The sequence below is a fragment of the Homalodisca vitripennis genome, chromosome 1 (assembly GCF_021130785.1).
Source record: "Homalodisca vitripennis isolate AUS2020 chromosome 1, UT_GWSS_2.1, whole genome shotgun sequence".
NCBI lineage: Eukaryota > Metazoa > Arthropoda > Insecta > Hemiptera > Cicadellidae > Homalodisca > Homalodisca vitripennis.
Window position 1 is genome coordinate 90,554,601 of NC_060207.1, and position 9,856 is coordinate 90,564,456.

General features: G+C 30.8%; 1 long non-coding RNA gene across 1 annotated transcript; it reads right to left on the reverse strand.

The window, feature by feature from the left end:
* Positions 1 to 4,926: 4,926 nt before the first annotated feature.
* Positions 4,927 to 9,110, reverse strand: LOC124366559. The gene is made up of 2 exons (XR_006922828.1): positions 8,678 to 9,110; positions 4,927 to 5,283 (listed from the first exon to the last, which is right to left on the reverse strand). It is a non-coding gene; the product is annotated as an uncharacterized LOC124366559 (long non-coding RNA).
* Between the last annotated feature and the right edge of the window lie 746 nt (positions 9,111 to 9,856).

Here is a 9,856-nt window from a genome sequence, read left to right on the forward strand (position 1 = left end):
TTATTTAATTGAAGGATTACTGTTTATTTATTGAATTTAAATTCATTGACTTCAGTATAAAAGTGAGTATGAAACATATTAATATTTTTATACAGATAAATGAATAATGAAAACAACGAATATATTTTTAAACATTGATATTAAGCGGAGACTAATATTAACTTCGCAGATGACAAAAATTTATCATTAATTGAATTTTTGAATGAAACATTAGGTTTGACTATGTCTAATGATCGAAAAGTCAGTACAACAAAGTATAAAACGACTATCGATGCTGTTTTTATACGATATTTAGATAAATTTCAATCAAACATTTTTATTTCTTATTTCAGTTACCATAAACCTATTGTATCTTTTTTAGAATACAATGAAATGATTGAACGAACAGATAATCTAAGTATTGTCGAAATTAATGATGACAATGTTGTAAATAATGAAAATAATATTCAAACTTGAATTCATTGAAATTCGTGTAAATATAAATACTATGTATAATTAAGATAATTGTATATTAATTATTTTTTCAACCACTTTGTATTTATATTTTGTTCATGATTTGTTTAACCCATCATATGTAACTAATAAATAAAACATAAAAAATTTCATATAATTTTTGCATATAGTTTTAATTACTCTCAACTTAATAGTTCCGTTTTCACTTCTATCGGCAGTCCCACGACTGCTATTTTTTTTATTAATATATCATGATTTAAAGCCCTTTAAATAGTTTGATAGCTGTGTGTGATTTGTCACACAAAAATCAGACCCTGTACTGTAAGTGTATAAACAGTATCATAACTTAATTAATTTTTCCTTTAAGAATTTGATTGTCGCAGACACACAAGTGCAGAGTAGTCTGATGAGACAAGTCAATGTCACTCAGTATGGAGCCACACAGATGTTAAAAAGATGCAACTTTAATTTTGTATAAAAATATAATTGCAATTATGTGAGATCACTCAACAAAGACCTTACAGATTTGTAAACAGCAAAATACAATGTTTAATATGTAAAAGAGGAAGTTAGTACCAAACGTCAGTATCTTTATTTATTCATTTGCTTAATACCACCTGTTGGACACATAAATAAAAGTTAGACCAGCATCAGCCAACAATACTCTTATCTGTAAAATCCATTTTGTCTCTATCTAGTAGATGGAATATATGCTTATACAATGGAAGTTGCCTCAGCAACAAGACTATGTAAGTTAATGCTCAAAATAGTAATTGACAAATTCAGTTCTCAAGTTTTTAATTCTAATGGCATTGTTTATCTTAATTATGATTAAAATAAAATTATGACCAATCCAATCTCTGCCGTTCTTGGAGCCCACTGATAACACAAAAAGTGCCAAGTGCTCAAAATGCGTAAAAACACAAGTTATTGTACTCTCTCGAAAATGTGGTCTAGTTATCCAAAAAGTTCATTGAAGATGTCCAGGAACTTGTTAACTGGCATTATGATGTTATTTCTCTAAAGGTGGAATTCCAGCCTGCCACAACTGGTGCTTGTCATAATACTCAATACTCCACAGGTTTTTCAGCTCCCATCCCTGCTGGCCACCCACGAATCAATTTATGTTTATTTTTTTAATATTTTATTTTTACACTCCCTCTTCCCAACAGCAATCTCCACTCTCACATAAGTCATCATCAGAACTGTCTGAACTTGAATCAGGTTCTTCTCCATCAGAAAACAAGGAGTTCTCTATTAGACTACAGTGGTTGTGCATATAAACATTGATCTTCTGATGCTTACTTACCTATTTGTCTGTGTGAATGTGTTTTTCTTTATAATTAAATTAATATCTTAAAATCTAACAAATTAAATCCTACCAAATTTGGGTTAAATGTTTATTGAAGACACTTGGTGCAATTGGAAAACCAAAGGCCTGAAGATGAAACCTTTGGTTTCGAAAGGCCTCGTCCAAAAAATAAAACAATTTGGAAAAGTAGTGTTTTCATTAACATTTAGTAATATTCAAATGTTTATGGTACACAGGTATGGTAACAGGGCCAGTTGCTGCAAAAATTATTGTATTATCTTTAATATTTTCAAAATGGCGGGCATTAAAACTTTTTAATTCTGAATATCTTAAAAACAAGCCATTTTACTCAAGAATAGCATTTTTCAAGAGAATTTGATCATAAATCTAATGACATAAAAACTATTTAAAAATCAAGTAATAAATAACCGATTTAGAGCAGATTTACTGTGAAAAGACAAGGGCCACATTGAGGTTCTTAAAGTACGACAATAAAACGTTCTAGCAATCTGCAATTTGTGTACTGCTGATCAACAGGTATACGAATATACATATAGGCCATTTAAATGGTTGTTTTAAAGGGTTTGAAGTGGAAAGTTCTGGTGCAACTGTTATTTTGTTTGCTATTTGTATATTTTCAAAGTTGCTGAACACGAATTTGATGTTTTCCAACAAAAATTATGATGTTAAATATAAATATTTTTTATACATGGTTTTTTTATTATCGTTTTTGGCTTATTACTTTGAAAATAGGCATTTTAGTTTAAACAGACCTATAATACACAAAGACCTATTGAATATGAAGAGTAATCTGATGAAAATATAAAACCAAAACCTGCATTTTAATCAGCCCCATTTCTTTGTGATTATTCATTTAGTCAAATATTTTTCATACACCACGTATATGATTGGATTTTTGCTCTTGCACTGTCAATTAATTGTGGTAGTGGTGAAAGGAGTTTGAGAAGGCAAATAATATTTTTTTAAATTTACGATTTTATTGAATTATATTCTATTTACATGGGCTTGATAATTCCCAACAATTACAGGCAAAGCAATAAGACTTGGTGTATCATTACTGCACTTATTAATCTACTTAAGTAACTACCATTATTTTGTCGTGTCAGGGGGAAGGCCCACAAGGAGTCAGAAAGAAATTCTGTCTAAAATATTTCCAGTACAATTGTAGAATTTGTATTGAATTACGATCCAAAAAAATATACCAACAAAATCCAACTTTGATTATAAAAAGTCTTCTTTCGGCTCTTTAATTTACTTTCGATCTTAGATTTTTCAAGTGACATAGTTAATCGTTTGCTTCTTTGTTACGATGAAGAAAATACATTACTTGTGTATGACTTAAAAGTTACTTCGGTAAAAAAAAAGCTAATTCCGGCTGATTAAATTAACTCTGGTCTAATTTATTTACTTGATTTATAAAATATATACATGTATTGGTTTTCAAGACCTCATGGTTATAAAGATATATGGTTCTAGTATAAGGGGAACAGTGTGTTATCAATTTGCTTTTCTTTAACTATAGTAAAAATGCCATACACAATGTCGGGTAATTTTTATACAGCTATTAAATATTCCATTTCATTAAATGGTTTATTGATCATTTGTGCATTCTAAATTTAAAATTAGACAATAACTCCTTCTTTGCAATCTGCATTACACTACTGATCAAGCACTTAACAATAATTTAATATTTTCTAACATTTAAATGCAAAAAAATGCTTCTGTCTCTTTGATGAAGTTCAGCTGAAATTGTTAACGGCTATATGTATCAGTTCACTTTGTATTACGTGTCATAATGCAGTCAGCCGGATCCAATGTAAAACATTCTAAAATATATAAATAAAAAAATAATTAAATAAAACCATTCTCGAATCCACCTGAAGACACACAAAAATTACATACATGAAGATCATTTGTTCAGTGCTTGATCAGTAGTGTAAGGCAGATATCTAATGTACATATAGAACCATAAGCATATTATTTATAAAATTATTTGTTATTTAGGTTATCTATGCCTTTCCATACAAAAAATAGAACAAAAATATTTTTCAGGGATGATATTTTGCTTACTACCGGTCAACTGCCATTAGAGCAAACATTAACAAAAAACTGGCAGCTATGTATTAACATAAATATATTTGCAAAACTATGATCATTTGTTAATTAGTTTACCTACCTGCAGATCTTTACATACATGGTAAAACAAAATCATGTTTTGAGCATCACAAAATTTTAGGCGACATGAGTTTGGTGGCAACTCTGTATCAATGAATATGGTATTGAACATAAAAATGCCAACTTCGTTTTGGGAAGCAATTGTGAAGTGACACTTGGATTCATCCTACATTCACCAACATCCTGAGTAAGAGTATTGAGTCTTAGAGATTCACTTCTAAAAAATTTAGATTAGGAAACTGCCAAAAGAAACAAGGGTAATTTTACTTATTCAAGCTTTTGTTGTTGACAGAGAGGGTATGTCTAGTCCAACATTGTGCACCATAACATGGAAACTGCTTTGAACAGTTGAAGCGAAACTTGAACAGAGTGCTCTCATAATCTCAGCTTCATCAAAATTACTTTTTGAAGCTTAAAAATGTTACAAAAAAGAATAAAGGAAGCTTGCCATGAAAATAACATTGCAGGTTTTAAAGATAAAATATTCAAGCTTTATGCAAAATCAACCAAGCCCATGTTGATATCAACTACATTGTCTTAACCTTCACAATACTCTATTTACTAAATTTTATTCCGTTTTTCTCACTGCCAACATGGTTACCCATAAGACCATTGCAAACAGGATCACTTCCTTATGAGACAGAAATTGGAACTCCCAATAGACTAATTTTTACTGTTTTTAATATGACGTAATGGCAGTAGAGGTAAAATTTCATACCAAATTTCAACCTTCTAGGGGCAACTTATTTGACAGTTTTCGTGCATACAGACAAACAGAAGTCAGATTCTGTTGATCAGCAACTGACGGAAGAGGGTTCGCTAAATGCTCATGTTTTGTTGCGTGTAGTAAGTACTATTTAAAAAAAATACATAAAAATTACCTCCAAATAGAATGAAGATTCTAGGAGAGATGTGAAACATATAGTATATGACATCAATGTAGGTTTTAAATGAAAAAACGTACATAAATATTTAACAAAGACTTATTAAGCCGTTTATTAACATTTAGTTATGAAACAAAATTTTGAGAATAGTTACACACAAACGTCTAATACATTCTAACTTGCTTTGCTTTCATTAACGCATAATGAATGTTTTCCAAAAAGCATATATTACATTTATTTTTGTAATGAATATTTTAACTCTTAAAAAAGATTTCATTTGAAAACCCCTTACACAAATGGTTTAAACAGTGACTTAAAGTGTGCTCTATTTATTTCTAGTATTTTTACATTGTTATAGGTGGCATAACATCTACACCTTTGAATTCTCTTGCTATTCCCACTCCAAGTATAAGGAATCCAAAACTCTTGACGAGGTTCCTGAAAACAAAATAAAATCATTGACAAACATAAAATGTTGTAAAATATCACAGAAACAATTAAATAGCACAAGACTCTCCCCTACATTTTGTGATCTTATGAAACCTTTTATTTATTTATGAGTGAGTGCTGTGGTATAAAAACAAAGTTGGCAGTGCAACTTCAACATTTCTGGAAAAAAACCCCAGTGCCAATCGTTTGTGCTTTGTATAAGCATGCATCCCAGAGGTTTGTGCTTGATTCCTTGACTTTATTTAGACTACATATTATTATCTGTTTTTCATGTAAAACCACGTTGATGCTACAACTACTTTGAAAGCAATTAATTTTCTGTGTTCAAAAATAAATATTGGTTGACAATGGAAGTATTGATAATCAAATAGGTTTTTGTCATTCTTTGTCAGTAATTTTTATTTAGTCTTAATTGCAGTATTCTATTAAAATATTACCATGTACTCGTCTGTCTGTGATTTGACTGTAGCTTGAATGTCTTCATGAACTTAATTTGTATAACAAGTTTTAGAAATGCTAATGTCTCATTTTTGAGTTGTATCACAAGCAAAGCTTTTTCACTCTATTCCTTCAAAATTTACATGAATATATAATATATATTCACAACTTCTTTAAAAGGAGCACCACACTGCTTTTCACACAACATTTTTACAGCAAGTATTTTTTTGTTTTCCAGAGTGAAAATCCCCTTCATAGAAAAAACATGTTGAGATTCATAACGTTCTTATAATGTGAACCAGTACATTAACTATGTGACCAACATAATTTGATTAGAAGGATGTAAGTGTGTAGTTGCATCTATCATATTAATGAACATAAAGCTTAAAAAAATGTAAATGGAACCACAATGGGGTTGATAATGTTTCATTACCTCTAAGTAAAAAACTGGATTTTTCTCGTGAACTACATCGTATTGTAAATCCTCTAACTCATGTTTAGCCTTCCAAAGTATGTGCTCTCAATATATCAGATATTCTTCCTGGTTAGATATCCATGAGTTCATCAACAATCTATCCAGATGAACATGAAAAATCTCAAACTCATGGGTGATCCCAGGTTCATCCTGTATCAAGTTATCTCCAATTTTCACTTTTATCTGTTTGTGAGCTTTGTTGTTATTGTTAATAATGTTCCAAACAATTTTGGAAGAAAGAATGTTTTGAGAAATCGTAAGATTTCGTTGCTTAGATCACTTTTTGGAAAGGAATTTTAGTTTATATTTTGAAAGCAATATTCCTTTTGTGATATCCATGTATTTATTGGCATACTTTAATTGTTTTAGTAGGACAGTATAAATTTAAATGAAAATTTAGGCAATTATTGAATGCCTGGAACTGCTGTTCTATTGTTTGGCTTGAAATTATAAAATGCCACTGTTCATTAAAAAGAGAGGCATTTAAGAGAGAAATGTTGCTAGGCCTTAAGCCTTGTTTTATTAATTTTGAGCTCCCTCTCGATTTGTTGTCCTGTAATTATAGCCTCTTGGCCATAATAATCCGTGTTTGCTGTGTTGATCATGGACCCTATGAAATTTGAAATGACATTGTTAATAGCAGATTGTGTTGTTGGTGTCATTCTAATTAAATTTATGACCAGCAACTCCAAGGCAAAGCATAGCAGTATACCGACAAAGCGTTTTGTTGATGGATGAGTTTGATTCATCGCATCAATGTTAAAGTCGCCCAGCAGTACAAAGTCCATATATATTTTTCCAAACCGCTGGATAGGCAGAAGAAGTATCGAGTCGCCACCAAGATCGCCAGATCTATCTCAACTTGGCTACTTTAGTTACAGTCATTATCATGTAAACAATAAATAGCAAAAAGTAACTAATTTACTGAGAATTTGAAAATGACAATGAATATGAGGAAATTATGTGATAAATTTCTAGATTTACATGTGGATTAGGCTACTGCCTTCACAAAAGCGGTTTCTCACTGATATCTGCGCAATCTTTAAATATTGTAACTTATTACTGATGTGTAGGTCTAGGCCATAGTTGGTTTTGATATTTTGTAACGTTACTGTTAAATTTGTTATTAAAAATTGTAATGTATTATTCTTGCAAATGTATTATAATTCTTGTTTCGTACGATTAATATATTACGATAATAACAAATTTGGATAATATATCGAATAGTTCTATAATAACAATTGAATAACAAGCTTAGGCCGCTTATTAAAGTCTCCCCCATGTTTGATAGCATTTAAAAAATGCTCAAATGGTTCACTACCAATAATCATAATTTCTTGTCGATTCATATATTCTACAAGATGATCGGCAGTGCACTCACTTCTGAGACCGCTTTTTAAAGCTTTCTTTGTTTATAAAAACATTTTGCACCAATATTTGCATATTCATCATCGTTGTTCTTGTCGTCACTAACCTTCTAAATAAACGAAATAACAACAATTAGTAATGATACCTCTAGTCTAAATGAAAAAAGCTGGCAACGATTATACTAATTATGTATATCTATAAATCAAACATCGTATTTGATAGTATCGATATTTAAAATCAACAATCATCATCCAGTTGTGTTGGCGGCACTTGTACTGTAGCAATATTTTTTTAAATAATGGCTGGCTTCTGTTCATGTAATGGTCTAAAATGTGGAGTCACAAATTTCTGTAGCCTAGATTGCTGCAACTGTCTGATTCTAGTCGATTTAACTTGGCCGTTGGGTAGGGTACGATAAGCGGACCCGGTTGTTTAAATCGAAGATGTGATCATCAGTACCTAATATTCGCATCTCAAATCCTAGACTCTCAATCGATATAAAAGTATCTTTAGTCCTCAATAACAATCATACTTTTTAAATTAAAGTATGAATTTATTATTTACAGTGATGAAACAAATTATTATAACCCAAATTAGGAAAACTAAACACAACCATATTTGCTCCTCTCACAGTTACAGTTGTTTCTTTCCCACAAATTTCACATAATGGATTTTTCGGTGCGAGTCCAACATGTTGAAGCCACGTAAAACATGTCTTATCATCTTTCAAAGCAATATCGTTTAGTTTTCTATAATTGACTGCCATTTTTAATAATCAAATGTTACTTATGTAAAATTGAAATATTACCTTACATGTATTATTTGAAAGTGTTTACAGCTGTTGATATAGATTATTTTAAGTTAATTGTTCAATATAATTAATCAGTATCATTGATTATATCGGTGGTTATGATTAAGTAATATCGTTTGCCAATTTTGATATAAAAAACCGGGTCCGCTTATCGTACCCTACCCTGGCCGTTTATTTCAAACCATTTAAAAATAAAAAAATGGCTCTCAATTGAATAAAATCATTACAGAAATAATGGTAGTAGTAATATCAAAGGACTAATTTATCAATTTAGTGGCTAATTGACTTACCATTTGAAAGGATCATAGTATAATGATTTTAAAAAATTGATGGTAGACGATCCAGCCATTGCAGTAGTTTTGTTTACTACGTATTTGCTCAGCTGAATCGATTTAACTTCTATAGGCTTTAGTTAAAAAGTGTCCGGAACTCACTTCAAAATAATATTTTATTACTTTTATAACCTAGTTTATAACACAGATTACTTTCCTTACAAGTCACTAGGCAACAAATAACAACAAAAATACAGTCCACATGGGAATGATGACAATTTTTTCATTAGTCAAGGGCAAAGTCCAAGGGAAACCATATGGTTAATTCAGTTTCTTTTTTTTTTTTCTTTTTCTTTTTGCACCTTTTTGTGGCGGGCCTGGATTAAAAATCCATGAGGACCCGATGTTCACTTTTGTGGTTGTCCGTCGTTTTGTAGGTAGTTCTTACAAGAACTTTAAAAATTTTACATCAGTCTTCGGTTGGTAATCTGAAAAAAAAACATTTGGGGATTCGTTAGTTACAACAATAATGTACAGTAGGGTAATATGTTTTGTAGTATTTATGTTTAGTTACAATAAAGCTAGTGATATTTCCTAAGGATTTTGTAATATAGATGGGTATCAGGAAGGGAAGGTGTAGGAAATCATCTTCTCTGCCCAGGGGCCGATCCAGGCAAATGTCCTATCCCGTAAAAAAAGGGTAGGCCAAGGAAAGAAGATCCCAGGATTGGGAATGACATCTATGTATTGTGTCTGTGTATACGATGGACTTTGTTTTTATTATTTTAAAGTTTTCGTTTGATTGCTTTTAAAAAAATTGTTGATTTCATTATACATTTTCATACTTTTCTGTGCTGACTTAAATTAGTTTAGATTTTGATTCTTGGAAAATGTCTCACTAAATGATTTTTGTTTTTTTGGAGATAGTTATTTCTTTCATGCATATAATTTTGGACACTGAAAGATTAGATGCTCCAATGTTTCATCCACTCCCATTCGGTGCAATTTAGACATAATGGGTGTAAAATAACATTTAATTCTGTGAAGACATGGCGTATCGCACATTAGCGTGACCAAGCCTAATCCTACAGATATTAAACTATTTACACCTCTCGACATTTTTAGAGGCTGTGAACCAAGGTGTCCTTTGTGAAACATTGCTTGATATTTTTTTGTACCAATTTGCCTTTAAGGATG